At 32.8% G+C, this 13524-nt stretch overlaps 1 long non-coding RNA gene across 1 annotated transcript in view; it reads right to left on the bottom strand.

Moving 5' to 3' along the window:
- The window catches only part of LOC129138599 (uncharacterized), a 47194-nt gene extending 34507 nt beyond the window's left edge, over positions 1-12687 (bottom strand). Inside the window, exons 1-3 of the long non-coding RNA XR_008541907.2 lie at positions 12512-12687; positions 7858-7989; positions 5757-5874 (exon numbers count right to left, since the gene is read on the bottom strand). This is a non-coding gene — a long non-coding RNA (uncharacterized LOC129138599). The remainder of the gene's footprint in view (positions 1-5756; positions 5875-7857; positions 7990-12511) is intronic.
- Positions 12688-13524: the final 837 nt, after the last annotated feature.

The raw sequence follows: 13524 nt of genomic DNA, 5'->3' as shown, positions 1-13524 counted from the left end.
CATGCACACGTATATTTATTGCAGCACTATTCACAATAGCAAAGACATGGAAATAACCGAAATGCCCATCAATGAAAGACTGGCTAAAGAAAATGTGGTATGTAAACACCATGGAATACTATTCAGCCATAAAAAAAGAATGAGATCATGTCCTTTGCAGGAACATGGATGAAGCTGGAAACCATCATCCTCAGCAAACTAACACAGGAACAGAAAACAACACCGCATGTTCTCACTCATAAGTGGGAGTTGAACAATGAGAACACATGGACACAGAGAGGAGAATAACACACACCAGGGCCTGTTTAGGGAGAGCATTAGGAAAAACATCTAATAAATGCAGGACGTAAAACCTAGATGACGAGTTGATAGGTGCGATAAACCACCATGGTGCATGTATACCTATGTAACAAACTTGTATGTTCTGCATATGTATCCCGGAACGTAAAGTAAAATAAAAAAAAAAGGACATTCTGACACATGCTACAATATGGATTAGATATCTAAAGTAGTCAAATTTCATAAAGAGAAAATGTAGAATGGTAGTTGCCAAGGGCTGGAAGAGGGGAATGAGGAGTTACTGTTTAATGGGAACATTGTTTCAATTTTCAAAAATAAGAAAGTAGTGGTGATGGATGGTGATGAAGGTTGCAAAACAATGTAAATGTACTTAAAACCAATAAATTGAATATTTAAACATGTTTAAAAAGTATAAATCAAAACTGAGAAAATCCCTCAAAAGCATATAATTGCATGGAAATTAAACAAGCTGCTTCTGAATGACTTTTATGAAAATGATAAAATGAAGGCAGAAATCAAGAAATTCTTTGAAACTAGTAAGAAAAAATATACAACATACCAGAATTTCTAGAACACATCTAAAGTAGTATTAAAAGGGGATTTTATAGTGCTAAATGCCCCCCCCACACACACACACAAATTTAAAGATTTCAAATTAACCACCTACCATTACCCCTAGAGAAAATAGGGAAACAAGAGCAAACTAACCCCAAAGATAGCAGAAGACAAGAAACACCCAAATTATAGCTGAACTGAAGGAAATTGAGACATGAAAAACCATACAAAAGATCAACAAATCCATGAGGTGTTTTTAAATAAATAATAAATGAGATTGACAGCTAGTTAGACTAATAAAAATAGACAATCCAAATAAACACAATTAGAAATGACAAAGGGGACATCACCACTGACCACACACAAATGCAAAAAAATAAAAATAAAAAAAACTCGGAGACTATTATGAACACCTCTATGCACACAAACTAGAAAACCTAGAAGAAATTGATTAATTTCTGAAAGCATAAAACCTCCCAAGATTGAACCAGGAAAAATTGAATCCCTGAACAGACCAATAATGAGTTCTGAAATTGAATCAGTAATAAAAAAGCCTCCCTACCAGAAAAACCCCAGGACCAGAAGGATACATAGTCAAATTCTACCAGATGTGTAAAGAAGAGCTGGTACTGTTCCTAATGAAACTATTCCAAAAAATCACAGAGAAGGAGGAGGCCAGCATCATACCTATTCCAAACCTTGTAGAAACACAACAAATATCTTTGATGAACATAGATGCAAAATTCCCCAATAAAATTCTAGCAAACCAAATCCAGCAGCATATCAAAAAGCTAATTTACCACTATCAAGTAGGATTTATTCCTGAAATTCAAGGTTAGTTCAACATACACAAATCAATAAATGTGATTCATCACATAAACAGAACTAAAAACAAAAACCACCCAATCATCTCCATAGATGCAGAAAATGCTTTCTATAAAATTCAACATCCCTTCATGTTAAAAACCCTCAACAAACTAGGAATTGGAGGAACATACCTCAAAATAAATAGAGCTATCTATGACCAATCCATAGCCACATCATACTGAATGGGCAAAAGCTGGAAGCATTCCCCTTGAGAACCAGATTAATACAATAATGCTCACTCTCACCACTTCTATTCAACAGAGTACTAGATGTCCTAGTCGGAGCAATCAGTCAAGAGAAAGAAATAAAATGCATCCATATAGGAAGTGAGAAAGCCAAACTCTCTCTTTGTAGACTGTATAAATCTATATCTAGAAAACCTCATAGTCTCTGACCAAATGCTCCTAGATTTGATAAACAACTTCAGCAAAGTTTTAAGATACAAAATCAATGTACAAAAATGAGTAGCATTTCTGTACATCAACAACATCCAAGCTGAGAGGCAAATAAAGAATGCATTCCTATTCACAGTTGTCACAAAAGAATAAAATACCTAGCAATACAGGTAACAAGGGAGGAAAAAGATCTCCACTATGAAAATTAAAAAATATTGCTGAAGAAAATCAGAGATGAAACAAACAAATGGAAAAATATTCCATGCTCATTGATGGGAAGAATCTATATCATTAAAATAGCCATACGACTCAAAGCAGATCCAATGATATTCCTATCAAAGTACTGATGACATTCTTCACGCAATTAAAAAAAATTTTAAAATTCATATGGAACCAAAAAAGAGCCTGAATAGCTAAGGCAATCCTAAGCAAAAATAATAAAGCCAGACACAACACATTACCTGACTTCAAACTGTACTACAAGGCTACAGTAAACAAAACACCAAGGTACTGGCACAAAAACAAACACATAGACCAGTGGAACAGAATGGAGAGCCCAGAAATAATGCCTCACACATACAACCACCTGATCTTTGACAAAGTCGACAAAAACAAACAATGGGGAAAGAACTCTCTAGTCAGTGAATGGTGCTGGGATTAGTGGCTCGCCATTTGCAGAAGATTGAAATTGGACCCCTTCCTTAAACCGTACACAAAAATCACCTCAAGATGGATTAAAGACTTAAATGTAAAGCCTAAAAATATAAAAATCCTGGAAGGTAATCTAGGAAGTACTATTGTGTAAATAGGCCCTGGCATCCATTTCATGACAAAGATGCCCAAAACAATTTCAACAAAAGCAACATTGACAAATGGGACTTAATTAAACTAAAGAGCTTCTGCACAGCAAAATAAGCTATCAACAAGTAAACAGACAACCTACAGAATGGGAGAAAATATTTGCAAACTGCATCCAACAAGTATCTAATATCCAGAATGTATACGGAACTTAAACAGTGTCACAAGCAAAAAGCAAACAACCCCATTACAAAGCAGACAAAGGACATGAACACTCACTTTTCAAAAGAAGACATACACTCGGTCAACAAGCATAGGAAAAAATGCTCAACATCACTAATCATTAGAAAAATGCAAATTAAAACCATAGTGAGATTCCATCTCACATCATTGAGAATGGCTGTTATTAAAAAGTCAAGCAATAACAGATGCTGGTGATGTTGCAGAGAAAAGGGAACGTTAATACACTGCCAGTGACAATGTAAATTAGTTCAGCCATTGTGGAAAGCAACTTGGAACTTTCTCAAAGTACTAAAACAGAATTACCATTTGATGAAACAATTCCATTACTGGGTATATACCCAAAGCAATATAAATTGTTCTACCATAAAGACACACACACACGTATGTTTATTACAGCACTATTCTCAACAGCAAGGACACTAGATCAACCTAAATGCCCATCAATGGTAGACTAGATAAAGAAAATGTAGTACATATATACCAGGGAATACTATGAAGCCATAAAAAATGAGATCGTGTCCATTGCAGCAACATGGATGGAGCCGGGAGCCATTATCCTAAGAGAACTAATGCAAGAACAGAAAACCAAATACTGGATGTTCTCACTTATAAGTAGAAACTAAACATTGGGTACACATGGACACAAAGAATGGAACAACAGACATTGGGGCCTACTTGAGGGTGGAGGATTGGAAAACTACCTATGAGTTATTATGCCTACTCTTTGGGTGACAAATAATCTTTACACCAAAACTCTGTGACAGGCAATTTACCTATATAACAATCCTGCACATGTACACTGAATCTAAAATAAAAATTAAAAAATAAAAATAAATGATCTCACTCACATGTGTGGTAGCTGACAGACTGTTTACTGAAGTGTGTGTGTGTGTGTGTGTATATATGTATATATATATGTATATATATATATATATGTATGTATGTATAGTTTCCTAGTTCTAGCTTCTTCATATGGAAGTCTCAGGATTCCAAATACAGCAAGAAAACAAGACCTAATGTGACAATGCTTTTTAACTTTCTGCTTATGTTGTATTTGCTAATGTTTTCTGGGATCATAGAAGGCACATGACCATCCTTTATTCAAAGGATTGAAAAATAGTCCCTACCACTTGACTTAAGAAGCTGTAACATTTTTGTTGCTATTACTGCAATGTACCACAGAGCCATCAATTACAGTGAAATTATGTAAAAGAAAAATATATTTGAAAACACTTTAGAGTAAGAGGCTTTACAATATTGCCAAATGTAGTCATTTATATTTACAATGCCCACATATAGGTCAGTCTTGAATATTATTTTAACATGTTTTATCAAATATTTTAAAGCAACTATGCAATGCTGGATGGTGATACTTTTCCCCTGATGTACTGTTTTTTTTAAAATTAGAATCATTGTATTAATTTATCTTGCCAAATATCAAAAATCTTACAATAGTTTACAGAAATAAAGCAAATATATAGTGGCTGTGTCTCAAAAAGATGATAAACATATACGTAGCTTTGTTATAATTGATTTGGGGTTATTACAGTAATTTACCATGTTCTATGGAATTTGTAATACATGTTTTCTTCTGAAAAGCTCATCTTGGAGACACAATTATGATTTAATATAAAGAAATCTAAGCTATTGTTGAACATTAACAGTAGACAATAGATTAACTTTATTGTTAAATGAAGACTAATTCTGTGAGTGAAGAATAATTCAATCATGTCATGTAGCACAGCATGGTGAATAAAAATATGCATTAACCCTGGAAACTTAAGAGGGCAGATTTAGTTTCTGATAATTGTGATGGTCAGTTGGATGGAATGTTCTTTTCTACCTCTTAACCACATAACTCTATCAATAAGCCCAACTGAAAAGGCTCATCAAATAGATGCCTTTCATGTTTGATGTTTGTAGAAATGTTTAGATGGATACAACAAAACCTTAATTAACTGTAATGATCAAAGAGTGTGGTGAAACATTTCCTTATTAATGAAATATTTCCCAAATGTCTTTTTTGTTAAATCTTGAAGTAATAATTATTTTTTCTAAATTGTGTAAGTCATGTTTTCTCCCTAAAATTTTGTTCCACAGAACTTTATTTCCAGGGAGGTAGCATGTGGAGCTCTGTGAATGCATTCCCCTGTGAAACAAACAAGGCTGCTGAAAATTATGAAAATAAATAACAATTTCAACTTTCTAGAAATTGTCATAAAAGTATACAGCAAATGAGGAAGCATTAATTCATGAAAATATATTGTTATAAATTGTCTTCTCCTAAAATTCATAGGTGTAAGACATAACACCCATATGTCAGAATGTGACCGTATTTGGGAATAAGGTTGTTGAAGATGCAATTACTTAAGATGCATTCATTAGGGCAGCCCCTAATCCAGAATGATTTGTGTCTCTGCTGAAAGAATGATTGTGATTTTGGACACAGACAAGAACACATGTAAACACTACCAGCAATTTAGGAGGCTAAGGGGGGTGGATCACTTGAACCCAGGAGTTCAAGACCAGCCTGGGCAAAATGGTGAAACCCCATCTTTACAAACATAACAAAAATTAGCTGAGCATAGTGGCACTCACCTGTAGCCCAAACTATTTGTGAGGCTGAAGTGGGAGGATTGCTTAAATCTGGGAGGTCAATGCTGTAGTAAGCCGAGATTGCACCACTGCACTGCAGCCTGGGTAGCAGAGTGAGACACTGTCTCAAAAAAAAAAAAAACAAAAAAAAAAACGTCTAAGACAGAGATTGAGATGAAGCTTCCATATGGCAACGAATGCCAATGATTTCAGCTAACAAAATATGAGAGAAAAAGCATGGAACTGATTATTTCTCACAACTTTCAGAAGGAAATAACCCTGCTGACATCTTGATTTCAGACATCTAGTCTCCAGACCTGTGAGACAATACATTTCTTCTAAGGCATTCAGTCAGCAATACTTCGTGGTACTTTGTTACAGCCGCCCAAGGAAAATAGTACTAAAATAAGTTATGAAAAGAGGAGGTCTGTGGCATTTGAGTCATGATCCACCACACCCTCCAGCTCAAGTTGATTAAACTACCATTCTGGGAAGATGGGACCAGGAAGGCAGGGCTCATTCTCCTCTGAGCGCCCAATAAAGAGCATCCCCCATATATCACTGAGAGGGGTAGTCTATCAGCATTTCTGATTCCCTAAAAGTCCAACTTGAAGAAGCTAAATTCCTGGTGAGTACAGCTGAGAGTTCAGGGTTTCCCTTTCTTAACCCTTCTCCATAGGACAGAGGCTCTACTCAATGTGTAGTAGGCAGAGAATACTGAGGCCCCAATCATCCTTTGTCCAGCTTTACCTGTAGGGCAGAATTTCCATTCCAAGAAAGGAAGGTCAAAAATATCAGAGGCTACTACCCGGCCCAGTGCCCAGAGTAGTGGCTCAAGATTTTTCTCACGGGGAACAGGCGTTTCATTTAAAAAGAGCTCTGAAGGTCTTTAACTTTACAATTTATTTTGGAGAAATAAATCTAACAAGAGGAGTCATTCTCTGAAAATGCAAACATGGTTATTTTCATATTCACTTCTTACTCCTTTTCAAATGTAAGAATTATTCTTTAATCAGTTTAATTACTATATTTCAATCTTTAGAGAATATTATTCATTATCCATTCAGATCCATCATGAGTTGTTCAATTCAGATGTATAAAATAAATAAGTTTCTGATACTCTGGCCGAATTTTCTGAAGAGTGCACAAGAGTAAATATTAGGGAGCACACTGTATTTTCAATTGCTTTCTGTCTTTCTCCACTCTGAAGGAAGAACCTCCAGATATAAATACTCTTTAGACTTATGATCTTCATCATTTGTTTTTGCAACTCTCTGTATGCATGAAAGGTATTGCTTTGCCTAGTACATGTGACATCAGGTTTGTTTTGTAACTTTGTTTTGTAACTTACAAGAGAAAAAACAAATACATATATGTCAAAATAACTGATCAGTGTTCTTAAAAAGAGTCAATGTCATGGAAGGCATAGAAAGATTGACGAAGTCTGACAGGCTGAGGGTAATGAAGCAGAAGAAGGAATCTTGGAAGAGAAAAAACACATTAGTTAAAACACGAGTACAATAGAAGTAAGTTCTGCACTTTATTAATAGCATTGTACCAACATTAATTTATTGGTTTTGATCATTTTACTATTGCTATGTGTTGTGCTAATTGTAGGGGAAGCTGGCTGAGGGAAATTAAGGAACTCTTAATGATTTTATTAGTTTTCTCTAAGTCTAAAATTATTTCAAAATAAAAGAGCAGCAACAATAGCAACACGTAAAACCTCTCCAAGTTCTAGACTGAGTATCAGAGATTCATTAACAAAAAATTATGTTAGTAGCTAATTCACCTTATTTTACATTAATTTTACTCTAAATGCATGTGAATGACATTTTAAAATATATGCTCACATCGTATTTTTCATCTTAATCATAGCCACATAAAATATATGATAGTTGTGTCTGAAATGGCTGAAATTAATCATAGAACTAATCAAAATAATTAGGCCGTAACACAATGATGGGATTAACTGTTAAAGGCATGGCATTAGTCTCAGAGGAAAAACGAATTCCCTCCTTTTCTTTTTGTTTAACTATTATGTTCTTTAATGAGTAAATATAGGACAACAAATACATTCCTTAAAATGTAAGCATTGACTTACCCTATGGCCTGGCAATTCCACTGCTACCCAAAACGAATGAAAACAAATGTCCACACAGAAACCTGTACATTAATGTTCATAGCGATATAATTCATAATATCCAAAAATTGAATGAACCCAAATGCTCAGCAACTGAGGAAAGAATAAATAAAATTTGATATAGTCATGAAGTGTAATACTAGTCAGCAATAAACAGAAATCGAGTACTTATACATATTGCAACAAAGATGGACTTTAAAAACATGCTAAGTGAAGGAAACCATTAGCAAAATACCACATATTATGTGATTCAATTTACATAAAATATCCGAAATAGGCAAATCCATAGACACAGAAATTAGACTAGTGGTTGTAAAGGACTGAGGGCAGAGAGGAATGGATAATTAATAGCTGCTAATGGGTATGGTGTTTTTCTTGGGGTGAAAAAATTATTTTTTAATTAGTGGTTATGGTTGTATATCTTTGTGAATATACTAAAACTTCTGGATAGAACACTGTAAAGGGGTAAATTTTAAGATATGTGAAAATATATCAGAAAACATTACATAATTAAATAATCAGATCTTGCAGGACAACATTAAAAACACCAGAATTAATGATAATATATAGCATTTTTCTTCAGAGGGATCGTTAATGTCATGAAAACCTTGATTTTTTCCACATTAAATATACACATTTTTCTCATTCTAATGTTTTAAAATTGAATGAAATAATATAAATTTTACATGGAACAATAAATATCATTAAATGCCAATAAAATTATATTAAAATTAACAAAATAGAATTACTGATTTAAGACCTTCTATATCAGATAGCTAAGTTACTCATAAGTTAGGTGGATAAGAATAGACAGATTAGTTGTGGAACATAATAGTGTAAAAATATATCTAAGAAATATTGAAAATTAAAATGTGACAAATTTGACATTTCAATTCAGTTGACAGAGCATAATTTACTTAATGGTGCTGGAAAAATTGACTATTCATTTGAGAAAAAAGTACACTACTTGACATAATCAAAAAACTAATTACAGATAACTAAATGTAACAAGTAAAATAATTAAAATATTTCTCAAAACAGGAAATGCTCAGACTATGGAAAGGGTAAAAGCTACTTAAACAAGACAGAAAAATAAAAGCCATTAAAATGATTAACAAATTCAATTCCCTAATAGTTTGGGAAAGAATATCATAAAATTCAAATAACAAACTGAGTAGTCTTGAGGAATCCCAGTTTAATTTGAATTTTAGACAAACAACAAATGTTTTTTAAAGTATGTCTCAATTATTTTCTAAGTTTGGTGTTAATTAGTTAATATGACTAGCCAAAAGATCTTGTGCTTATTAATAAGAAAACAACTAATTACCAAACAGAAAAATGCATAAAGATTATGAACAGCCAATTCAGAGAAGAAAATAAAAAATGCAAACGTTTATTTGAAAAAAATATCCAATATCATGAGTGGTCAGGGAAAATCAAATTAAAGCAATGTAATTTTTGTTTAAATCTACCCAATTGTAAAAATTAACCATTTTTGCTGGTGACATTGAGAAATGCATGACTTAGAAAATCTTGCAATAACTAATAAAATAAATATATACATATTGTTTGGCCCAGCAATCACTCTTTTAAGAATTTTGCCTACAAGAAAAATAAAAGTACTAGTATGTATGTACATATATAGATATGCATGCGTGTGTGTGTGTGTGTGTATAATTTTTTTCAGCATTTTGGTAGCCCGAATGTACAATAGTGAATTAGTGGAATAAACTGTAGTTTATTTGGTGGTAATATTCAAAATATTTAGCAATCAGTATAACACAGGTATTGATAAGTCTCAGCAGATACAGAATATTAACCCTGAGGCTTTCTATTGAATAGAATATTGTGCAGCTAATAAAAACAGTGAGCTGTATGTATATGTTGATCTGGATATATGTCAAAAATTATATGACTAAAAAATCAAATTGCAGAGTAATGAGAATAGTATATTCCTATTTGAATTTAAAATAAAGCAGCAAGAACAACTTTTGTGATCAGGTGTATTTGTGTGTGTGTGTTTGTGTGTGTGTGTGTGTGAGAGAGAGAGAAAGAGAGAGAGAGAATTAGTAGAAAAAGGGTATGAATGGATACCATTACATTTTCATAATTAGTTACTTATATTCTGTAATTGGTTACTTTAGGGAGGATGGAATTAAAAGGTGATAAAGAAAAGAAAACAACAGATGCCCATGGAAATACATTTTTGAAAGTACAAAATGTATTAAATTAAAAGTTTTAAAAAATTCACCCCCTTCTCACGTCACCAGTCTTATTACTTAATAAGTTTTCTGTTGCCAGTGATTTTCTTTTTTGTTGCCGGTGATTTTCACAATAACTATAAATAATATTCCTAAACTTGTATTTTAGTATGAACGATTGAGCTTAAGTGGTGTACTGAAGTCTTTCGATCTTCCAGTATCTGTTAACTACCTATCAGTTTTATCATTCTTCTGCTGGTTATCTTTATAAAGCCCTACTTCTTAATTTGCTAATTTTAAATGATAATCATTGACTCCCTAATAAATCGGATGAGAAAGTCAGTACAATCTTTATCCCGCCTTTTACATCTCTATTTGAGTCAATGTGAACTTTTTAAATACATTGTTGATTTATAACCTATTAATCCTGCAATTTAAATATAATTAAAATGTCCATATTTACCTATAGATTGTGAAAATTATATAAATATGTATATTTCCACTTTTCCATATTATAATTGTGTAAATATTATTCCCAATAGAGCCAAGTAACGTGACTGGTTCCACAGAAATTGGATATAGCTTCCTAAAAGCGGATGCTTCAAGTATCAAAGTCAAATGAATTCTTTTATTTTACACCCCGTCTAAGGGTCAGAATCATGCCACATTTGCTTCATATTTGGATTATTACATTTTTGTAGAGGTTCTTTTTTTTATGTCGTAAAAGACCAGATTTTCTCTTCCTTTTGGGTTGTTGACATAATAAATATATGCCTTATTTGCCTAATGACTAAGATTATGCAAATTCTTAAATCATACTATTATAAGACTTCTTTATCCATATTTTAAAATAAACTTTGCTTACACTGAAAACACTTAAAACATGAACCAAAATTTTATAGTCATGATAAAAATGGAAAAGGTTTTACTGAGATTTTGTTTTGGAAAAGAAATCTAAAACTTTTTTTATTTAACCTTGTATTGAACACAATTTATGCTTTAATTTTAAATATGCATATTTTTTGAGACAGGGTCTCACTCCTGTCACCCAGGCTGGGGAACATGGCTCACTGTTGCTTCGACTTCCTGGACGCAGGTGATTCTCCCAACTCAGCCTCCTGCGTAGCTGGGACTACAAGAGTGTGCCACCTTCTCCAAATTAATTTTTTCAAACAAAAAATGAATGAAAATGCATTGATTTATAAGGAGAGATTTGTGCAGAATTTTCCCAACCAAATTATAAGATGATATTCTACTATATTCCTCATTATACATTTAAATTCCATGGCACAAAAATAAAAAAAGGCAATTTTGCAAAAATATTTATGAAGGCTTCATCTGTTTCTCAAAACATCTACCTAATAATTTGATACATAAATTATCCTCTTGTAAAACGCCTATCATGCATTATATTTATTTATTTTTCTTCAATTTTAACAGATACTCATTTACTAATGACTGTCACGCGATTCTTGCTATTTTCCAATAAAACTTTCATCGTGATGTCCGATATTTTTGCAACTTATTTTCCATTTAATTCTAATTTATTCTATTGATATTCTAATTTTAATAAAATTTAAACTTCTATTTCCTGCTTTCCAATTACTCTTTTCTTACAGCAACCTATTCTTTGTGAATGTAGGGATCATTTTGATTCTCCCAAGAATATTAATTAGAATAAATTTTAAAAGTTATTTTCTTCCAAGTAATGTCCAGATTAGTTATTTTTTTGCGTGTGCTTCTAGTTTTTCTCAAATGTCTGATGATGCTTGTTTTTCCACTCATACTCATAAGAGATGCACTTGATGCATTATTACTGGTACCTACCAAGCAATTTTTCTGACATTATTGAGGTAGTCTTTTCTCACAGGCTTCCATCCTGAAAGGAAGTCACATATAACTTCAAACTAGTGGGTTATGTTTTAGTTTTTATGGCAGAAAACAAATGAGGATGGCTCTTCTCTGGAATATCAGCTACCATAATAAAAGCACTAAACTCTTCCTGGCAGGTTTCTCATTTCTTTGGAAAATAGCACTTCAGCCTCAACCTGCTGCTACTGCATATATAGAGGTGATGCTGACCTACATGGCCATAGCCATTTTACAGAAGCTACCAGTCTCAAAAAAAAAATCAATGATTTTACTATATTCTTTTTTATAGTATTTTATTATATATATCACATACATAGATTACTGTACATCTGTTTATAAAATATTGATAAACATAATATATTTCTTATTTTTGATATAAAAAAGTAAAACTGGACATTTTAATATGTTTTTCTGTGCCATATGAAATATGGATTGCCTGGGATGATCACACACAACCTTGGAGACCAATGCTGTAGGCCATCAATCATGTTGTTTTATAATTCTATTTCCTTTCCACTTATCTGATGATAAGCAACTCTTACCTCTTCTGCAGCACACTGTGCATGTCCTGAGATGTGGCTCTCTCCATTCTATATTGTCCATCAATATGGTCCCACCTTTCTCCATGTTCCAGAAATATGTCAAGGCTCTGGTCTTCTGATGCCTCTCATTGGGCATTCAGTGATGTCATTCAGTAAATTTATGGACTTAATGTCTTTAGTACTTCATTATTATTATTCAGAGGGGTTTTGCAAAAAAAAAAAAAAAAAAAAGAAAAGAAAAGAAAAGAAAAAAGACATATAAATATGTGCTGTCTGTCATCTTGAACCAGAAACTCTATCAAGTATTTTCATTCTTACTTCTCAGATTAGAGGGCTCCATTTGTATTGTTAGACTATAGGCATTCAGTGATGTATCCAAAGGGAAAATCATTTTTATATTAATTAATAAAGATAAATACGCTAGTGTTATAACCTTGAATACAACTAGTAGGCAATGTCGCTAAATTGTGACATTTTTTATTTTAAAGAGATTATAAATGCTGAATTCAAGTAGTATTAAGAAAAATACATGGTGTTAAGGAATTTTGTTGGATATAAGGAGCTTTATAATGCAGCATTTCTAGATTAAGATACAATATTAATTATTCAGTCTATTGTTAGTGTCCTCTCACACTTGCAGCCCCATAATAACAAGCATCCTCTTTAATGTTCAGGGCCTGCTGTGCCAATAGTAGTTTTAACAAAATACATTGGCTTTAGGCTTGCTGACATGGCTTCACACGGAGATAAACACAATTAACAAGATCAATCTAAATTTTGGCTCTTTTGTAATTGTTTATTAATGGGATTTTGAGATTACTTTTTCTAATTTAATTTTTTTTCAAGCGGGGTTGTTATTTGCTGTGTGTTTTTACTTTTAATGCCCGGATATTATCTGTTTGATCCATTTCTCAATGGCAGGAAGGCAATAATTACCCTTGTAAAATGATCAAAGGATAATCTTTCCTAAGGTCTTTGTAGCAGAACAATTATAGAGAAACTATGTTAGTTAC

This window comes from Pan troglodytes, chromosome X (assembly GCF_028858775.2).
Source record: "Pan troglodytes isolate AG18354 chromosome X, NHGRI_mPanTro3-v2.0_pri, whole genome shotgun sequence".
In the NCBI taxonomy this organism is placed as follows: Eukaryota; Metazoa; Chordata; class Mammalia; order Primates; family Hominidae; genus Pan; species Pan troglodytes.
Note: the sequence above shows the minus strand (reverse complement) of the source record. Positions and strands in the feature narration are given on the sequence as shown.